Raw genomic sequence first — 19,827 nt, 5'->3', positions numbered from 1 at the left:
TTAATCCTTTGACTCATATTTGCCCTTATTTTTAATAGCTTCCTAAAAGTAAAATTATTAAATATTTATTTATTATATTGCTTAATGTGATTTGGTCCAAATTTTAAACCCTTCTCAAATAAATAATAAAAATGATATTTTAAAAAATTCTAATTTTCTATAAAAACCACTTATGATTCATATTTTGACCCGATACACTTGAAAATAATATTGAAAAAATAATTTCATGATATCTTCGTATTGACCTATTTTAAATCAACCCCAATTTATTATAACGTAACCCAACTAATAAATGGGGATCCAACTAAAATCTATACTTACCCTGACTGATTGTCCATCTAAAAATATTATTATTTTCATTAATATAAAATTTTCTCTCAATTATCCAAATGTCTTGTTCATTTTCTCTTTTATTCCTTATTTTAATTTCTTATTCTTAATTAAGATATCCGAAACTCAAACTTGAAATGAACTCACATATTTATATTCTTTTAATTAGTATTATTGTCATGATGTGATGAGGGTGGGGTAAAAGAAATGATTGTTTTTATGCTTTTATTTTTAATTTTGGGTACACACAAAATATATAATATTTGTACATATTTGCTTGATTAAGTCATCTTTTATTGAACTAATTATTTTTATATGAATGCATCGTTATTTTTCTCCTTTTTTTTCTCTCTCGTTTGTCATAAATATATAAAAATTATGGACAAGATCCAAATAGAAAAAAAATGGAAGAGATGGGAAGTGAAGGGCCAGGGAGGGAGTAGTTTAGAGAGTAGATGTCTAACCTTTTTATAATTTTAAATTTACTATGAAATTCAAAATCAAGTAAATTAGGTGATTATTTTAATGGAAAAGGTCCTAAAATGCCTTAAATTACGAGATTCGGTACAATATTACTCTCCATCCACCTAATGAGTGTGATCCGATCCGTTAGACATAAGGATATTTTTGAGCCGAAAGGTGGACGTCAGGGATATTTTAGGGCCAATAGGTGGATAGAGGGTAATTTTGTATTAATTTAAATATTTGAGGGGCATTTTAGACCCTTCTCCGATGAAATAATAACTAGTTAACAGAATTCATGAAGAAACAATAACGAAATATTTACCTTGTTATCTAGTATAATTTTTCAATAAAATAATATCATTTGACATCTCTTTTATGTACATGTGACTCCACCAATACTTATAAGCCTTCAGCTTTTTTCTCCTATACCGATTTAAAATTCATATAAGGCAAGCTTGACAGCAAATTACTCCTCTTGAATTGTAACTTCTAGTTGTAAGAATTGAGCTATATATGTCTCTTTATTTCATATGGTTTTGTCTTTTTATGTCAATAATATCATAACTTCCCTACTAGCTAGATCCTAATAATAATATTTGATCAAACCTACAAGATAATATAATGTCTTTCTTCCCTGCCCCATGCCCCCACATGACATCCTGATCCTAGAACCAAATGCCCCAATTCCCCTCTCCTATTGGCCTATCAAATTTATGACAACAATACCCTCCATCCACATATAATCTCTAGAATTTCCCTTTTTGGTATTGAAGAAATTAGTTAAACCATAATCTCTACAATTTTATGTTTACTATGACCAGAATAGAATGCATGAATAATCTATTGGAAACATTAGCAAGGGTATTTTCGTCTTCAAATAAAAGATAGTTGATTTTTTATTTGTTTTTATATTTTTTTATTCTTTCTTCGACAAGTAGTAAAGCCACTTTTAATATTTTTCGTGGTTAGATTTTATGAGTTTTGTCCCCTTCTTTTAATCAAACAGTTAATTTTCTTTAAGCAATCACTAATTTTGTCAATTTATAGATTTCTTTGTTTGATTGGTGTACTTTTGTCTCCCAACTTTTTCTTTTTTCTATCTTAGACAAGATAGGTGTTATGCAAAATTCTTGATAAATTTCTTCTTTTTTTTGGCGGTATAGGCCATAAGATTGTGTGGTGGTGGTGGTCACACAACATAAAGAGAACAAATTAAAAATAAATGGCTCCTAGGAGTGTCAATTTTATGATCATTTGCCTATTTATTGGGACAATCATATCCTATCATGCAAAAGGAGGACATTATATATATATAAGGACACATGAATAAAATGACCACCATATAAGTTGCATATGCACTTCACGTGGCATAGACGTGATTAGGTTGGGGCATTATATTTTGCTTTTGTGTGTTGGCCTATATCAATTTTAGGCTAACGTATACGTCCTACACATAATCTCCTTTTTTTGTCACATAAATAATACAATAGAGAATATTTTTGTAGCAACTCCAATCAAGAAACGTTAACAACATAAACCTTTTTGTTCAAGTATTCATATTATATTATGTCTTTTTAAATTTAATTATTTATCTAATTATTTTAAGCTTGAAATGTCTAAGAGACACTTTAAAGAATTAAAGATAGTCTTATAAAGTCAATTTTAAAATATGATTGATTCAAATTGAAGTGAATTAGATAAATTAAGAAGTAGAAAGTAACTGTAAATTTAATTATCTATCCGTAACTTTAGGATTGAGCCCCCCCTACTGATATTTATATACAATTATATATAAAATGGAAGATAAAATAAGTAAAATATAAATAATTACATTATTAATAGTCGTATGACAGCGGTCGAACAAGCCCTTTATGTTCCAGTTTAATTTTGTGACTTGAATATATTGGCCAAAATTCTATGTATATAATAACCTTAACTTAGGTTCAAGTTACTGTTAAGTAGATGAATATAATATAATACTTCCTCTGCTTTATCTTATCTTATTTTTATATTAAAAATATTTATTTTATTTTATTTATCAATTTTAACTAATCAAAAAATATTTATTATTCCTTTTCTCTTAATACCATTTGTATTAAATAGTAACTACATAAAAGTAGTAGTATTAGTTCAATTCAAGATCTAAAACAACATTAATAAGGTTAATTTAAAATATATCTCTAATTAAAATTTTATTTAGAAATTATGTCAGATTAACCAGAGCCAAATAATATGAAATGAAGAAACATATATTTAACTTTAACTTTTTTGGGTGTAGTTATTATTACTCTCTCTATCCAACAATACCATATTAAGATATCCAATAATACTTGTCCACTTTATGGAATTAATGAATAATTTTATACTTAATTTCTAATTTATTCTTATTATTAATTATAATCATTTTCCTATTATATTTTTCAAAACATTGTATTAAATATATTCAAATGGTGATACAGTAAAATTACCTTTTTATTTATAATTTTTTAATATGTAAAATTAATAATAGATAAGTATTATTAGACAGAATGAATGGTATTAAAAAAGATTTTATAATTGTGGTGTTACATCATCCTGCATGGAAAATGCTGTCGGTAAACCCCAAGTAGTGTGGATTGGGGACCAGAATTTATTTACTATAAAAATTGAAAAAATCATACCTTCTTTTTTCCCATCGTCAGTGTCTTTTCAACTGTTAATATTTTAATTGAGAATTACACTTTAAGAATCTCTTAAACCAGATTTAACTGTTTTCTCCTCAAGGAACAAAATTTTAAAAATTATATGTAGTCTCCATAAGCATTACCATACAGTAGTTTAGGTGATATAGTAACATAAAAAGTTGTATATTATTAGTTTATGGAAGTAATTAAGTATTATTTTACTCGATTTTTAAAAATTTTAATACATAAATGATTTTTCTTAAATTATTCAGAATAATTGTATATACGTTTTAACTTTGTCAACGATCAGATAGTGTGCGTCTCTTTAATCCTTTACACCAACATGGCTAAATATCTGTCCATTCGACATGTCCGCCATTCAAATATTTCCTTCATCTAATTATTATTTTGTTGATTAATACTTATTATTGGCTGAAAGAAACTAATATTTGTCCATTATAAATTAAAGAAACCTCAGCTCGTGGGTCTCTTACTTTAACTTCTAAGCTAATTTATTACTCCCTTTGTCCCTAATTACTTGTCCATTTTTCCTAGTTGTCCCTAATTATTTGTTCATTTTGATAAATCAAGAAATGACAAATTTTTTTTTATCTATTATATCCTCAATTAAATGACTAATTACTTTGAAAAATGTAGAACTTTTCATCCACTTCACGATTAATAGGGGTAAAATGGTAAATTCACTATGTCATTAATTATTTTCTTAATATATGTGTCAATTCAAAAGTCAACAAGTAATTAGGGACATAGGGAGTAGCTAATAGATCACCTTTAAAAAAAAATCAATTGGGTGCTTTAATATTTCTTTCAATTGTTTTGAGAATGACAAATAATACAGGCTTCCAATTGAAATTATTATACGATTTTTTTTTAGAGAAAATTTGTGTAATTACACAATTTTAGATAACATAATCTCTAAAAATCTCTATTATTTTCATTAATTATAAGAATCCCCTTTTTTCTCCTCTCTCTCCTAATATCTGGAGATATCACTCCACCTCTATCAGATATATTATAACTTTGTTAGTGTACAATGTATCCTGGTACAAATGTTATTGTTGATACTAACCTCAATTATTTCAAACCTAAATCAGTATGTATATGATACATAACTTATGTATTGGACAAAGGACTAATATTTCCACGACTTCTGAAAAATCCGAGATTATTGTAATTTGAATTTTTTTCGAGATAGAATTTAATTAGTGCCCAAATTAAACTCAAATCATAAAGTTCAAATCTTATCAATATAGCTTGTAATAGAATGATTGGAATCACTCCGCCCTTAATTAAAGCTCTCAAATTTGAGTCTTGAATATGACAAAACTCATTTTAAGAACGTCACCTCAATAAAATATTCCAATGCACAAAATTTAAAATTAATCGAGCCTTAACATAAATATTAAACGGTCTCTCTCGCTCAATCAAGTGGGCATACCGAACAAGTACGGAAAATTAAGTCCGCTCCACTTTATATAATTTTATATATATATATATATATTCGTGAGCAAATAAAGATTCTTATCACCAATCCGTAGTGGCCACAAAATTACAATCATTAGCTTATCTTTTCGATCGTTGGAAAAAAGAAGATATGTATATATATATATTAGATCTACTGGGTCCATATATAACGTTGTAACCTAGCTAATTTTGCTAAGTAATATTTAATAAATAGATTACGTAATTACTACTCCCTCTGTCCCAATTTATGTGACTTACTTTCCTTTTTAGTCAGTCCCAAAAAGAATGACACATTTCTATATTAAGTAACAATTTGACTATAAAATGTCTATTTTACCCTTAATGAAATGATTTACAGCCACACAAATTTCTATCATTCATTTTGGACCATAAGTTTTAAAAGTCTTCCTTTCTTTCTTAAACTCCGTGCCGAGTCAAAGTACCTCACATAAAATGGGACGGAGGGAGTACTATTTTAAGAGTTTCACTTAAGTAATAGAAACATATGATGTTTGTCCATATTTTTTGTGAAATTATAGAGGTAATAATTAATGGGCAATTCATCATTACTAACAATGTTTACACTGTTAAATCCAACTAATTAACAGTAATTTAATTAAGAAAGTGCAGTTGATTAATGATTATAATTTCCATAATTGGTGAAGTCGATAATGACATATCCAATGTTTTTTTTTCCCTTCTTTTTAAAATGGATATTGACAAATTGCATGAAACGTCAAAGTCAACAATAGAAAATAGACCGTCCAATATAAGTGTATTAAAATAATGTGAAAAAGGACAAATATTCTCCGAATTGTCGTAAATGGTATGCAAATACCCTCCGTCATACTTTTGGGACATTAATGCCCCTGCCGTCCAAACGCTAGAGCATATATACCATTTATACTAATGGGTATACACGTATCATAATCTTATCCACCGATCCGACATTTATCGACGGATAAGATTGAGCCACGTGTCCCCTATTTATTCTTTCGTTAGAGTGAAGGGCATATATGCTCTAGTTTTTAGACGGCAGGGACACCAATGTCCCAAAAGTATGACGGAGGGTATCTACATACCATTTACGATAGTTCGGAGGTATATTTGTCCTTTTTCCCTAAAATAATTTATAAGGGAACACAATATTTTATCTTGTTGATTTTATTCCAATTTCAATGAGTGGTCAATTTTTGGTTTCCTTTTATAGGAAATTATATATGATTAAGAAAATGACATTATTTGGGCCGTCATTGTCCTTCCAAATTGTAGTTATAACGCGGTTTGAAATTAACTTTTTGATATGCTTAAAATTATTAAATTCCTTTGACTTAAGTTATAATTTTACTAAATTGGCAAACGAGGTTAACAAATTTCTTTAAAATATTGATTTGAGTTTCTAAGTGTTATATAATGAAAATTGTTTTGAATCATCTTGTGATATTTTCTGCGTCTCAATTTAAGTAACAATGAGTCTCATATAAAGTCATATTTTCATAACTAAAAATATTTAATTCTAAAATTTTCCTTATAATTAAATGAATTATAATTATATAAATACTTAAATCACATATTTTGAAAAAAATTCTTAATAGTTTGTTCATTGTTGTTAATTTTTGCGTTTACCAATCCTTATACACATATTTTGAAAAATTTACTATTTTAATAAAATATAATTATGAAATTAAATTTGCACTCTTTTTACTACTTCTTAATTTGTCTAATTTACTTCAATTTGAACTTAACATTTTTTAATATTGACTATGTAAGACTATCTCCAATTCTTTGAGGTGTATTCTAATTAGACATTCCAAGTTCAAATTAATTGTATTATTATGTAATAATTAAAAGACATTGTTAACTTTGAATGTCTTCATAACATCACTACAATATTTATTGATTCATACATATTTTTGTAATTATAAGTAATACAAGATATTATACAAATAAAAAAACGATATTCTAAACATTTGTAATGTTATATAAAGTATGATGATTTTATATATGTGTTTTACAAAATATATAAAAAAAAAAGTTATATTATCAATTAAAAAATTAATTATTAAATTATCATTAATTACTGTATTTTAAGAAGTTAAAAATATAAAATATATTTAAAAATTATTAAATAAACGCAATGCCTTAATCTTCTAGAGCCACCCCTTTTTAAGCATATATACAAAATAATGACATAATCGCACACGTATGCTCAATAAATATCTAAGACGGCAAAAATATTATTGCTGAGCAATATATATGCACAATTAGGGCGTATAAAATCGAATCGAAAATTGAACCAAACCGCAAACTGAGTTAAATTGAGAAAAAAAATCTGACTAGTGGTTGATTTGACTTGGTTTGGTATTGAAAAAAAACCCGACTATATTTGGGTTGCTTTGGTTTTAACAAAAAAAAAATCAACCCGACATTGTATATATAATTTTAAAATTTTATTTTATACATAAAAATATTTTACTTTGATATAATTTTTAAATATTTCTTATATTTTTTCATAGTTTTTATCTTTTAATATATTATTTCAAGTTTGAAACTTAAAATTCTGAATGATTCAATAAAGATCATAGTCCACAGATGTTAACAATTATAATAAAGCTTAAATCAAAATCAAATTAATACTAATGCAAAAAGAAAATCAATTCAATACTAAGAATGAAAATAATATTGAATATTTGTTCTTTAGTTTTACATTGGTTTAGACAATTCAAATACATAATCAAATTTAATTTTCTTTAATATTTAGTCATGTAACTAATATTTATTAAACTTATTTTAGCATGATTTAATACTTTTAAATTATGATCATTTTTATTATGATTTGTTAATTTGCAATATTTGTTTTACGCGATTTCATTATTATTATTTTTTGTTGGATATTTAAGTGTCATTACTCATATCATATTTTGTGTATTTTCTTAAGAAACACTTTAGATAGTTGTATTTTGGTAGGACTAAAGAAATATTTGAAGTACAAGTAAATTATATGTTTGTATGAATACTTTACTGGAAAAACCCGAAAATCCAAAAAACTCAAAAAAAATCCGATGAAACCCAAGGTTGAAAAACTCGAGTTTTATTGGTTTGGTTTGATTTATAGTTTTAAAAATCCAACACAAATAATTTGATTTGATAGTTGAAAAACTCGAACCAATCCGATCATGTACACCCCTATGCACAAGTATAACAATATAAAAATGTTTATTAAATTTCAATAGTATTGGATTTCCACTATAGAGATCATGATAATATTATGAATTACTAATATTTTAAAAAAGTACCATCATGCTCCTCTTATTAAAAAAAAGCTCAATTGTCCCGCAAGCCAACGTAATTGCCAAGAAAATTTAAAATTTATAAAAAAGGTACAACTAAAATAGTATCGATAAATATTTATTCCTGATTAAATATATTTTTCTCGTATATTCGACATTTTTTTAAAAATCTTGATTGAGATGATTTATTAGAATAATCTATTAATTTGATGTTTAGTATTTGATCTTGAAAATTAATTTAAGAAATAAGTAATTAATGTTAAAAGTAAACTAAAAACATATTCATTGTTTTGCAATATGTCTAAAGTGACATATAAAAGTGGTTTTTTTCTTTTCAATTGTGGACAAATAAAAATGAGAGTAAATAATTAATTTAAAGAAGTAACGTAAAAAAAATAAATAAATAAATAAATAAAAAAAATAAAATAATAATAAATAAAAAAAAATAATATATATATATATATATATATATATTGTTGGTATTTGTCCAAGTTTCCTATCATAAATATATTTTCATTTTTTCTAAAAGAAAATATGGTGTAAATTACCAGTTGATTACTTTTTAATTTCTTCTTTTTATTTTTATTTTTATTTTTATTTTTATTTTTTGGTTTAATTTTTTTATTTCTATTATTTTAAGTTTTTTTATTATTCTAAAAATTTCTAAAAGTTTATTTTTTATTTTATATTTATATTTCATTTTCTTCTCATTCTCAACCTTACTTTACGTGATTCTCTGCAATTTTTTCATATTATCTATTTTAATATGCCATGCTTATTTTTTCATTAGCATTATTTTATTAGTATTCTAATTTCTAAATTAAAATAGAATTTACTATTAAGTAAAATTATAGACTTACGTTTTCTTTAAAAAAATAAAAATAATAAATCATATTTATGTATGCTATGTTGAAATTTGCGATAAGAGTATTATGTTAAATTTTTGTTTTGAATTTATAATTTATGTTATATTTTCAGTTTCATTTGTTTTAGTAATATTGAATTTACATGGCAAGTCATTTTAATTAGACTTGATAGATTATCTTTTCGTCAAACATTTTGATAATTTATGACATTTTTTTTCTATATTAATCTTTTTATCAAACATGCATTTCACGATGTTCGTAGAAACTTCATACTTTAAGTTTTTATGATCAATTCACTTGAAATATATTAATTTGAAAAAATATAAATCAATTATTTTTCATAATATTAGTTAAAAACATATGTTTATTAATTAATATATTTTTTTAAAATAATATATATCTTAAATATTTAATTTGAAAATATTTATAAAATTTCTTATTTGTCTAGTATAAAATTTATAATTAATTTTTATTTTTAAAATTTAATATAATTTTATGATTGCAATTGTGCATCCAAATAGAACATGTGTAATTACATTGTGGCATCCAAACTATACATTTGTAATTAAAGTGTAATTACACTAAGGCGACCAAACAAGTTAGTGTAATTACTAGACTGTATAATTACTAGGCTGATAATTACTACACTAGTAATTACATTAATTCCAATTACCAAGTGACTTTCCAAACAGACCCACAAGTCTCCATATTTGGCTAGTCCTTTTCTTGTAGGAAAATGTTTAGGACTCTATAAATAGAGATTTGTTCCTTCTAACTTAAACAACATTCACAGTGTAGTCCTAAGGCTTTGAGAGTTTTGGTTAGGGGGAAGAATTTGTGGGACACAAGTGATACGTTATCACTTGTGTGAACCTCCTTGTATTCCGAGCGAAATATTGGTTGAGGTTAATTCTATCTATATTTTATACTCTCATATTTATATAGTAGATTGCTCTTCTCCTTTGTGTATGTAGGTTGGTTGATTGAACTACGTTAAATCTTTGTGTCTTTTGATATATTTCTCATTTGCCTTCTTACTCACGATCTTTCAAAATTTGTTAAGCTAAATTTCGCATGACATCTAATTATTTCGATCCTAACATATACCACAGAGGTAAACTTTTATTATTTTGCCTGCAGGCATACAAAATGATGACTTATATTACACATGCATTGTATTTGTTCACGTTCATACATTATTAAAAAAATCTAAAAAGTAATTGTCAGATTGCATGATATTCCGATCTCTATTATTTGGATTGAGATCACATTATGAATTATATACTAAAAAAATATTATAGCTAGGCAGCCTTTTTGTGCTTAATCAAATTTCGGCAAGCCAATGGAAATGCCTAGAAGATTTAAGAAGTTAAAAAAAGAAAAAGAACAAATAATTTAATATAAATATTAGAAAAACTAGAAAAAAAATAAATATATATATATATATATATATATATATATAGTCGGAATTATAAATTTAAATATTAATTTTTAAAATCAATAAAGGATAATAAAAATATATAGTATTATATATATCTTATATTTAGTAATTAATTTGATATAAATATTTGATGCGAATAAGCTTTCACCATATAAATAGATAAATATATATAATTTATGAAAAAAATCTAGTGTTTTCTTTCGAATGAGTTCCTATGTGATGGGGTCGAGCCACCCACATCCAAGGATTGTTAAAATAAAGCAGTCATCAAGCCAGAACTAGTTTCATAGCTATCGATTCGCAAAGGTGACCTTTATATAGAGATCAAATTTTGATTTTATATTTATATATATACCTCTTAATACAAGTTGATAGGTTTAATCAAATAATTAAGGGGTTATAAAATTTTGTTGAGATGGTATGTTTACTACAATACACCTTTCGATGATCTTCAACTTGAATTAGTCGGACGGTAGAAAACAAAAAAGAGTTAAAAAAAAATATTAGAGTTTCCTAAAAAAGTGGTTACCCTTTGGGAGCGGGAAGAATGATTCTTATCCTTTGTAGGTACGACAGTGTCCGCATATCATTAAATTCAAAAAAAAAATCGTCTGTATGCGGCGGAAGCCACCGCCGTTCATAAGAGACTTCCAGAAAGCTCTTACGAAGAAGATAAGAATGTTCCAAATTTCACTTTTTTAAATCACATATATAATACTCCCTCCGTTTCAAAAAGATTGGTCTGGTTTGACTTGGCACAAAGTTTAAGAAATTAAAGAAGACTTTTGAATCTTGTGGTCCTAAATTAAAGTTATGTCAAATGTACAAAATTGTCCTTAATCTTGTGGTCTTAAACATGCCACGTGGAAAGCAAAAAGTAAAATGTTTCCAAAATAGGAAAGAGGTCATACAAGACTAAAAAGGAAAGAAGGTCATTCTTTGTGACTGGTTTGACTTGGCACAAAGTTTAAGAAATTAAAGAAGACTTTTGAATCTTGTGGTCCTAAATTAAAGTTATGTCAAATGTACAAAATTGTCCTTAATCTTGTGGTCTTAAACATGCCACGTGGAAAGCAAAAAGTAAAATGTTTCCAAAATAGGAAAGAGGTCATAACTGACTAAAAAGGAAAGGAGGTCATTCTTTGTGAAACGGAGGGAGTAGTACTATTTTTTTTTTCTCTATTAAATAATTTTTTAAGTGAAGAAGAGGACAATATATATAAACTAGAAGAGACCTGGTCTCCCATTGGTTGCCGAATGCCGCCTAATGGATTCTTTTGGAATTCTGTCTCGACTACGTAGACGTTTGGGTTGCCATAATGATTTAAATTATTAATTTGGGGCGGTATGGATGAAATGGAGGCTTGTCTTTAGAGTCCGTCGAAATTCAAAAGATACATATTGTTGTGAGCATAATAGGAGTGATGAAATTAGAAATGAGGTTATGAGGGAAATTAAAAGGTGGAAGTAGACGGACAAGATGAGTGAAGTGAGACTGAGATGGTTTAGCCATTTAGGCCATGTGAAGAGGAGGTGTGCAGATGCCCTAGAGAGGAGGTGCAAGAGGCCACTGGTTGTAGGTGGTATGCCTAGGGGTAGAGGTAATTAGCTAAACAAAGTATTAAGGAAAGGTGATTAATTAGAGAGAACATGACACAATTTTATATTATCGAGGACATGTGTCTAGATAGATTAAATGAGTGAATATCACATATTAGGGTACAATGTTAGTAGGGTTAGAGTGCTGTCCTACTTGTGAGAGGATTTAGACTTGCTAATATTTGTCATGGTATTAGTCCTACACTTGTAGTTCTTGATTTTGGTGTCTACCATCTTATGTTGTTTTATTGGGTTTCGATTACCATCCTATTTTGTTGTTGTTATTGCTTTTTTTATCGGTTGTATACTACTTTTTCTTATTTTATAATTATGTTTATTTTTTTGTTTTATCATCATTTTCTTTCTATTACTTGGGTTTGACGTATTCGAGCTAGTAGCATATTGTATATACTCTACCCTTTTTAAACACCACTCAGTGTGAATTCAATGAATATTATTGTTGTTGTTAAGATTTTGAATACAAATCTATTTTTCTCTTAATTTTCTTTTCAAATATTTTTTTTGATTCAAAGATATATAGACCTTGTTATGAGATTGAAGACGTCTTTTTTAAAAAAAAATATGATAAAAATTAAAAATAAATTAAATTTGTCTTATAAAATTCTAATTTAAATCTGATAAAAAGTACCAACGCCGACATAAATAATTTATGAAAACTATCAAATTACGGTCAAAGAGTTCTGTATCAAATGATGAAAACCACAATATTGAGTAGACGTGACCGTTTGTAGATAAAGCTGAAATTTATTTTGAAATGAAATAAGCTTGAATAATTACTTTTTGTAATAAGTAGTAGAATTTCTTCTTTTTTTTGTAATCTTTTGGCAGAAATTTAGAGATTACAGTATTTGTTTACATTACATAGAGAGACACGGCATTGGTTGTCACACAAGAAAATTCCAACAACTGCAGTTTTACTTGCAGTGGTTATCAAACAACATTCTCAATCTACAAGATATGTGTCTATAGCTACAGACATGTTGCTGCCGACCATCATACTGGCTAAAAAACACGGACTTTCTTTAAAAATGAGAAAATTGACTTTTTAAATACTACTTAATAGAAAAAAAAAATTTACTTTACTTATGTTCACCTTATCCATGCTAGCTAAGACCTTCATCTCACGTGAATCAGTAAGAAATTTATACATAAAATATAATATTTCTCTAAAATATATGACTTAAGCCATTGACTCCTAGATTGAAGATTTTATATCCAAATTCACACCAAAATTAGTTAGTTTAACCTTTATATTTCAAATCATGACAATCTTTTTGGGACGAATGAAGTTTTAGTAATACTTTTAATAAGTCTATGATGTATTTGAATTAAGTTTTTCAAAATGTAATGTCGTAATTGTGATTTATTCATTTGTTCACTTCTTTAAATATCAACACTCCTTACGATAACCAACATCTACATTAAAACAGGGAAGATGGTAAATAGCAGCAAAACAGAGAAAGCACGAAGACTCCTCGAGCAATTGGGATCCTTAGGGACACCACTGGATCCTGCCAACATATATTTTTTGAAAAAATGTATTAACATCAGAAAATTAATATTTAGTCTAATCACAAAAATATTTTAATAGTCCGATCTTATCGATAATTTTTTTTTATTATGAAATTAAATGTCTATGAAGTTCTTTAATCATAGTATACACGTTAGAATTTTCAATAATTTTGTAGCCACTGCAAGCTCTTTGGTCTCTCCTAATGTTCATTAGTTAACATAAAGGAGTACTGCTAAACAATAGAATAAAGACTTGATAGATCAATTGTTTAGTAAATGACTATCATTTTATTTCTTTTACAATTATTTATATTTTAGACCACCGATTAAAGATTTCTCTGAGCAAATTAAATTTTTTATGAGGAAATACTAAGTAATGATCCAATTTTTTGAAAATGTTAAATGAGAGATTAATGTTTTGTGAAATCTTGCATTCTCATTTCTCACTAACTATAAAACTGTGGGAGGGGGAGACTGGATAGTAACTTAAAAAGGAAATATTTGCGTAAATCAACCAATAAAAATGAGCAATTTACAAGAATGACTTTGGAGGTGAGTTGTACATAACTTTTCAACTCCGCTTGTCCTATGAGGAAAATTTTAAATTTAACAAATTTTGCCTCATGGACATTACTTGATTTTTGGCTTTGAAAATTTGCCCATGAAGCAAGTGAAAATCAAAAGTTTAAGATCATTTATTCAGATGTCCAATCTGAACCAAGCCGTTTTTTTCCTCGCTATTAAATGATAGTAGTTAAATTAATTAAACTCAGAATTCAATCACTCTTATTTGACTTACAAATATTTATGAATTATGACATGACAAAATCATAGATTTTGGAATATATGGAATGCGAGGCTTAACCCTCGACCTATGTACATATTATTTGTATAAGATAGGAGTTAATGTCAAACTCCGCAATACAAATACATGTCTGTAATATAAAAGAAAAAAATAGTTATTTTTAACCATATGTTAGGATTATCACTAGTAATCACCCATAAAAATGTTATAAATATATCTTTTTTTTTCGTAAATATATTTATATCACCTAAAATTAAGAAAGATGATTAGGTTAACTTACCGTCCCGTGGAGGCGAAGGGGGTGGAGGGCTTGGAACAAGCAGCTGGACTCCTTTACAATCAGCTCCAAATACACCTGTGCCATTTACAAATGTTTTAGCTAATTAGTAATTATATATATTGATAGTATATATAAACTTTTATGCAAGATTTCATAAAGATGTACATGTAAATTTAATTACATAACATGGTGAAAATATTCTTTTGCAATCACTATTTCATATTTCAGAAATTATAAGGCTCTTTCAACTTTATATTTTACATGAACTCATATGTGTTAAATTAGGTCTTAGGCCTAACTCACACCCCAAAAGCTAGCTCAAAGGGAGGAGGATTGCCCAAGCCTTATAAGGAGTCCACCCATCTCATTAATCACCGATGTGGGACTTTTGTCATTCTTTAACACCCCACCTCACGCCCAGTGCTTAGCATCTGGTGCGTGGGCAATTTTGATTTTGGGGGTCCCAACATCGGGTGAGATGAGCCCTGCTCTGATACCATGTTAAATTAGGTCTTAGGCCTAACTCACACCCCAAAAGCTAGCTCAAAGGGAGGAGGATTGCCCAAGCCTTATAAGGAGTCCACCCATCTCATTAATCACCGATGTGGGACTTTTGTCATTCTTTAACACCCCACCTCACGCCCAGTGCTTAGCATCTGGTGCGTGGGCAATTTTGATTTTGGGGGTCCCAACATCGGGTGAGATGAGCCCTGCTCTGATACCATGTTAAATTAGGTCTTAGGCCTAACTCACACCCCAAAAGCTAGCTCAAAGGGAGGAGGATTGCCCAAGCCTTATAAGGAGTCCACCCATCTCATTAATCACCGATGTGGGACTTTTGTCATTCTTTAACAATATGTTATATTAATATCAATTTAGGACGCAAAATAAAATATTCAAATCATGTATTAATCCTAAACAAATTAATATTTGTAATTAAATAATCTTTTGGCTAAATTATTACTTGATAATTATAATTTTCTAAAAAGTTCACCTTAGGTGTTTATAACCTCGTCATTGGAAAAAATAAATAACACAAACACATTTATAGAAAAGCAAAAAGAAAAGTTTAGAAAATTTCTTTTTGCTTTCTATTAATGTATTTTGTGCTGTTTTTTTCCCAAACAATAAGGTTAATACCTCAGAAGAAGATTTTAAAAAATTACAATCATCAAATATTAATTTGGTCAAAAATTTATTCAGAACTAATTATCATCTAAAAAGTTATTGTGTGATTTTTTTAACAAGGTATAATGTTTTTAAGCTTACAACAAAAATCTGATAATAATACTATTATTAAAGTTATTTAAAATTAATAAGTTAGCCATGTATATGTAATACAACACCTAGATCTTGTTGCATAAATTTTTTTGAGCAACTTTCACATATAGCAAACATAAAAATCATATTTGTATGTTATAGCAATAGTTTGCATAATTGCGCTCCATAGCAAATTTTATGTTTGTTATGGAGTTTTTGATTTGTATAATTCGCTGAATACATCCAATTTTATACAAATTGTTTAGTTTTGTATAAATTCATTTATACATTGTAATTTGTATAATAAGATCTGTATTTGTATAATTACAAGTGTATAGGATGAAAATATATGTATTTTTATTTGTATTTACATTTTTCTCTCGCTTTATACAAACACAAACACATTTTATACATTTGTATACCGAATGGGTAATTGTATACCGAAAATGACTAATTGTATACCAAACCAAATGACAAAAAAATGAGATGTTTGCTGCGAATTACAAATAAAATAAGTAAAAATTAGGCAAATGACATAGTATAAGAAAGAAATTACTTCCTTTCCCTACTCTTTCATTAATTACCAAAAATCCTAGCAGCGCGGATACTTTAATTAATACGGGCGGATGCATAATATAGCAGCGCGGATACTTTAATTAATACGGGCGGATGCATAATATAGCAGCGCGGATACTTTAATTAATACGGGCGGATGCATAATATAGCAGCGCGGATACTTTAATTAATACGGGCGGATGCATAATATAGCAGCGCGGATACTTTAATTAATACGGGCGGATACTTAAACTAATAAGGTATCCGGTTAAGTTGAATTGGGGGAAAATAAGGGATTTTTGTATTTTAGTAAAAGAGTAGGGAGATGTTGAAAATATGTAAAGAAGTGTTGTGTATTTAAGTAATTTTTCCATAAAATAAACTATGGCTATAACATTTAATTTGAATTATTTCATACAATTTTTTATCTAATGATATGAAAATTTGAATAGTTTAATTCAAAGTCTAAAATATTTTTACTATTGAAAATAAATAAATTATTTCCTTATTCTTTTTATAAATAAAAAAAAAAGATTTTTACCCTTTTTTTTAATGCAAGTTATAATATTTTTCAAAGTACAATTAACTGAAAAAAATACTATAACATCTCTAAGCCCAAAATTTTTTTGGGCTTAAAACAAAAGTCTTACTAGTATTATACCATACGAAAATTTAAACTCTTATCGTAATATTATATATACTGTTTACATTTGACACGAAAAAAGAAGAAGAGAGAATCGGGTTGGAAAAGGGAACTCACATTGATCAAAACAAGGTAGCTCAGGCACATCCATCAAATTTTCGGAGCCTTCGTTGCATTGGCAGTAATGTTTCGTTCCATTAACTTCACATTTTCCATTATTACACCATACTAAACTGCAAGCTGCCACAAAATTAAAAATCAAATATTGATGTATTACTTTGTTATTTTATTTTATTTTTTTTAAAAAACGTTCTATGGGAGGGAATAATAGAAATTACGGTCAAAAATGTTGAAGGGTGCTAGAGAGGAAGGTGGTGGCAAGGCTGCTTGACTCCCACAACCTAAATGGAGCGTACCTGAAATTAAGAGCGCCTAAATTAGCCCATCAATTCTTTTTTTATTCGTTCAATTCAGCCCATTTAATATAGTTTGACTGATTTGGTATAAATAACTATGTCGTATTGTGTTAGATTTAACTTTCCAAAGAAAATGACTTATGTCGTACCAAACGTATAGAAAGAGACTCACAATTGGGGACATTGCATGCAGGATAAGTAATAGGGCCAAGTTGAATTTGTTTCCAACCAGGATCACAAATGCATTCGAATCCCAGTCCAAGAAATTCTCCAGTTGCTACGCACTTTCCTTTGGCACAATCCACAAGCTTGCATACTCCATCTATTCATTAAACAATATAACACAACCTCTCAACATTAATTTACTTCCCAAATACTAAATGATCATGTCATATACTAGAACTTGTGTACAAATGAAGGTAAAGTTTCTATCACGATATTGTTTTTTTTCTTAAAGCACTTAAGTTTCCTGCTAGGTCAAACATCATAACTTTCTAAAAATACGCATTTTTGACTTTTCACAAGTTTGACCAAACAGGTTATAGTTAATTTAAAAGTCCACGACTTTCAAGAGAGAGAAAAAAAGAGCGTAAAAGTCCAAGAATATTCCCAATAGACTTAATACTCAAATAATTGTATTATCACAAAAAGAATTAACGTTAGGTTGACGTACCATGCCCTAGAGACGGAGGGAGTGGAAGGCTCGGCTTGGGTTCTAGTGCCACTCCTTTGCAATCTGCTCCGAAAACGCCTGTTCAATTAATTAACGACTATTTATTTTAGTAGATTGATTAGACTGATATGATAGATGAAATGATAATTTTCGTTATAATTGACTATAATTCAGTCTCCTTTTTGTTATTTCCCATTCACCTTGTATAGGTTCTTTGGGTTTCAACTTTCAAATAATGCCAGCTTAACAAGTTACAACTTGAGATTTCCAATTAATTGGCAAAAAAAAATAATAAATGCATATTTTTATCTTTAGTAATTATCCTTGTATTTAAGGAATTCAGTACAAGAAAATCATAATTCTAATCATAACGCAAAGCTTGAATCTTAATAGCCTCTTGATCATAATTGTCCAATTAACATTCTTTATTCTTATTTATTAGTATGCTAATTAAAAGAATTATTTTTCCTATAGTAACTGACAAATTGGTATTTGATCAATAATTAATCAAAATGCTTGATTCAAAAAAAAAAAAAACTGACAAATTGGTGTTTAAAAAATATAAAATTTTAATTTACTGAAAATAAAGATTGGGTTAAAAGAGGAAACTTACATTCATCAAGACAAGGTAGCTTAGACATATTCATGTATTGGGAAGAGCCTTCATTACATTTGCAATAATGTCCCATTCCACTAATTTCACATTTTCCATCACCACACCATATTAAACTACAAGCTGTCACAAAATAACAAAGCTAAAATAAATAAATTTTACTTTGTATTTTATATACACCTTCAAGTGCTCATATGACAAAGTTACTCATTAACGACAAAAAAAAATGCGAATAAACAAAACTATAATCATTATAAGAAACAATCAGAGCGGTTTTATTTAAGATTTTGAAAGTCAAACAAGGAAAATAGTTTTTTTCGTGTTTCAAATATTTTGAACGGTTAATCATTAGTACTATTTATTATACTACCAAAATGAAAGGGGAGAAAATAAAGGGACAACGAAAATTACGATCGGTAATGTTAAAGGGTGACGGATGTGGCGACGGTGTATGACTCTTACAACCAAGATCGAGCGTACCTGCAATTTCAAAAGCATTACTGATTGATTTCACGACTTAAATTTTAAGATTATTAATCAGACCGAAATAATTTTACTTTATGTTGTTTGTTTGGCCAAACTTTTGAGAGACCAAAAAGGTGAGGTGTTTAGTAAGCTTGTGGAAGAAATAAGTGTTTTGGGAAATAAATTTACTGGTTAAACACAATCTCACCAAATATATTATATTGTAAAGTGATTTTAAAAGTTCGATGTAAAGTTGTAGAAAGAGAGAGACTCACAGTTGGGAAGAGTGCATGCTGGAAAAGCAAGAGGGCCAAGTTGCATTTGTGTCCAACCAGGATCACATTCACATTTGAATCCAAGTCCCAGAAATTCTCCAGTTTCTACACACTTGCCTTTTACACAATCCACTTTTTCACATACTCCACCTATATATTCAACAAAATGT

The sequence above is a fragment of the Solanum tuberosum genome, unplaced genomic scaffold (assembly GCF_000226075.1).
Source record: "Solanum tuberosum cultivar DM 1-3 516 R44 unplaced genomic scaffold, SolTub_3.0 scf00026, whole genome shotgun sequence".
NCBI classification, from domain to species: Eukaryota; Viridiplantae; Streptophyta; class Magnoliopsida; order Solanales; family Solanaceae; genus Solanum; species Solanum tuberosum.
This window is presented reverse-complemented; position numbering follows the sequence as displayed.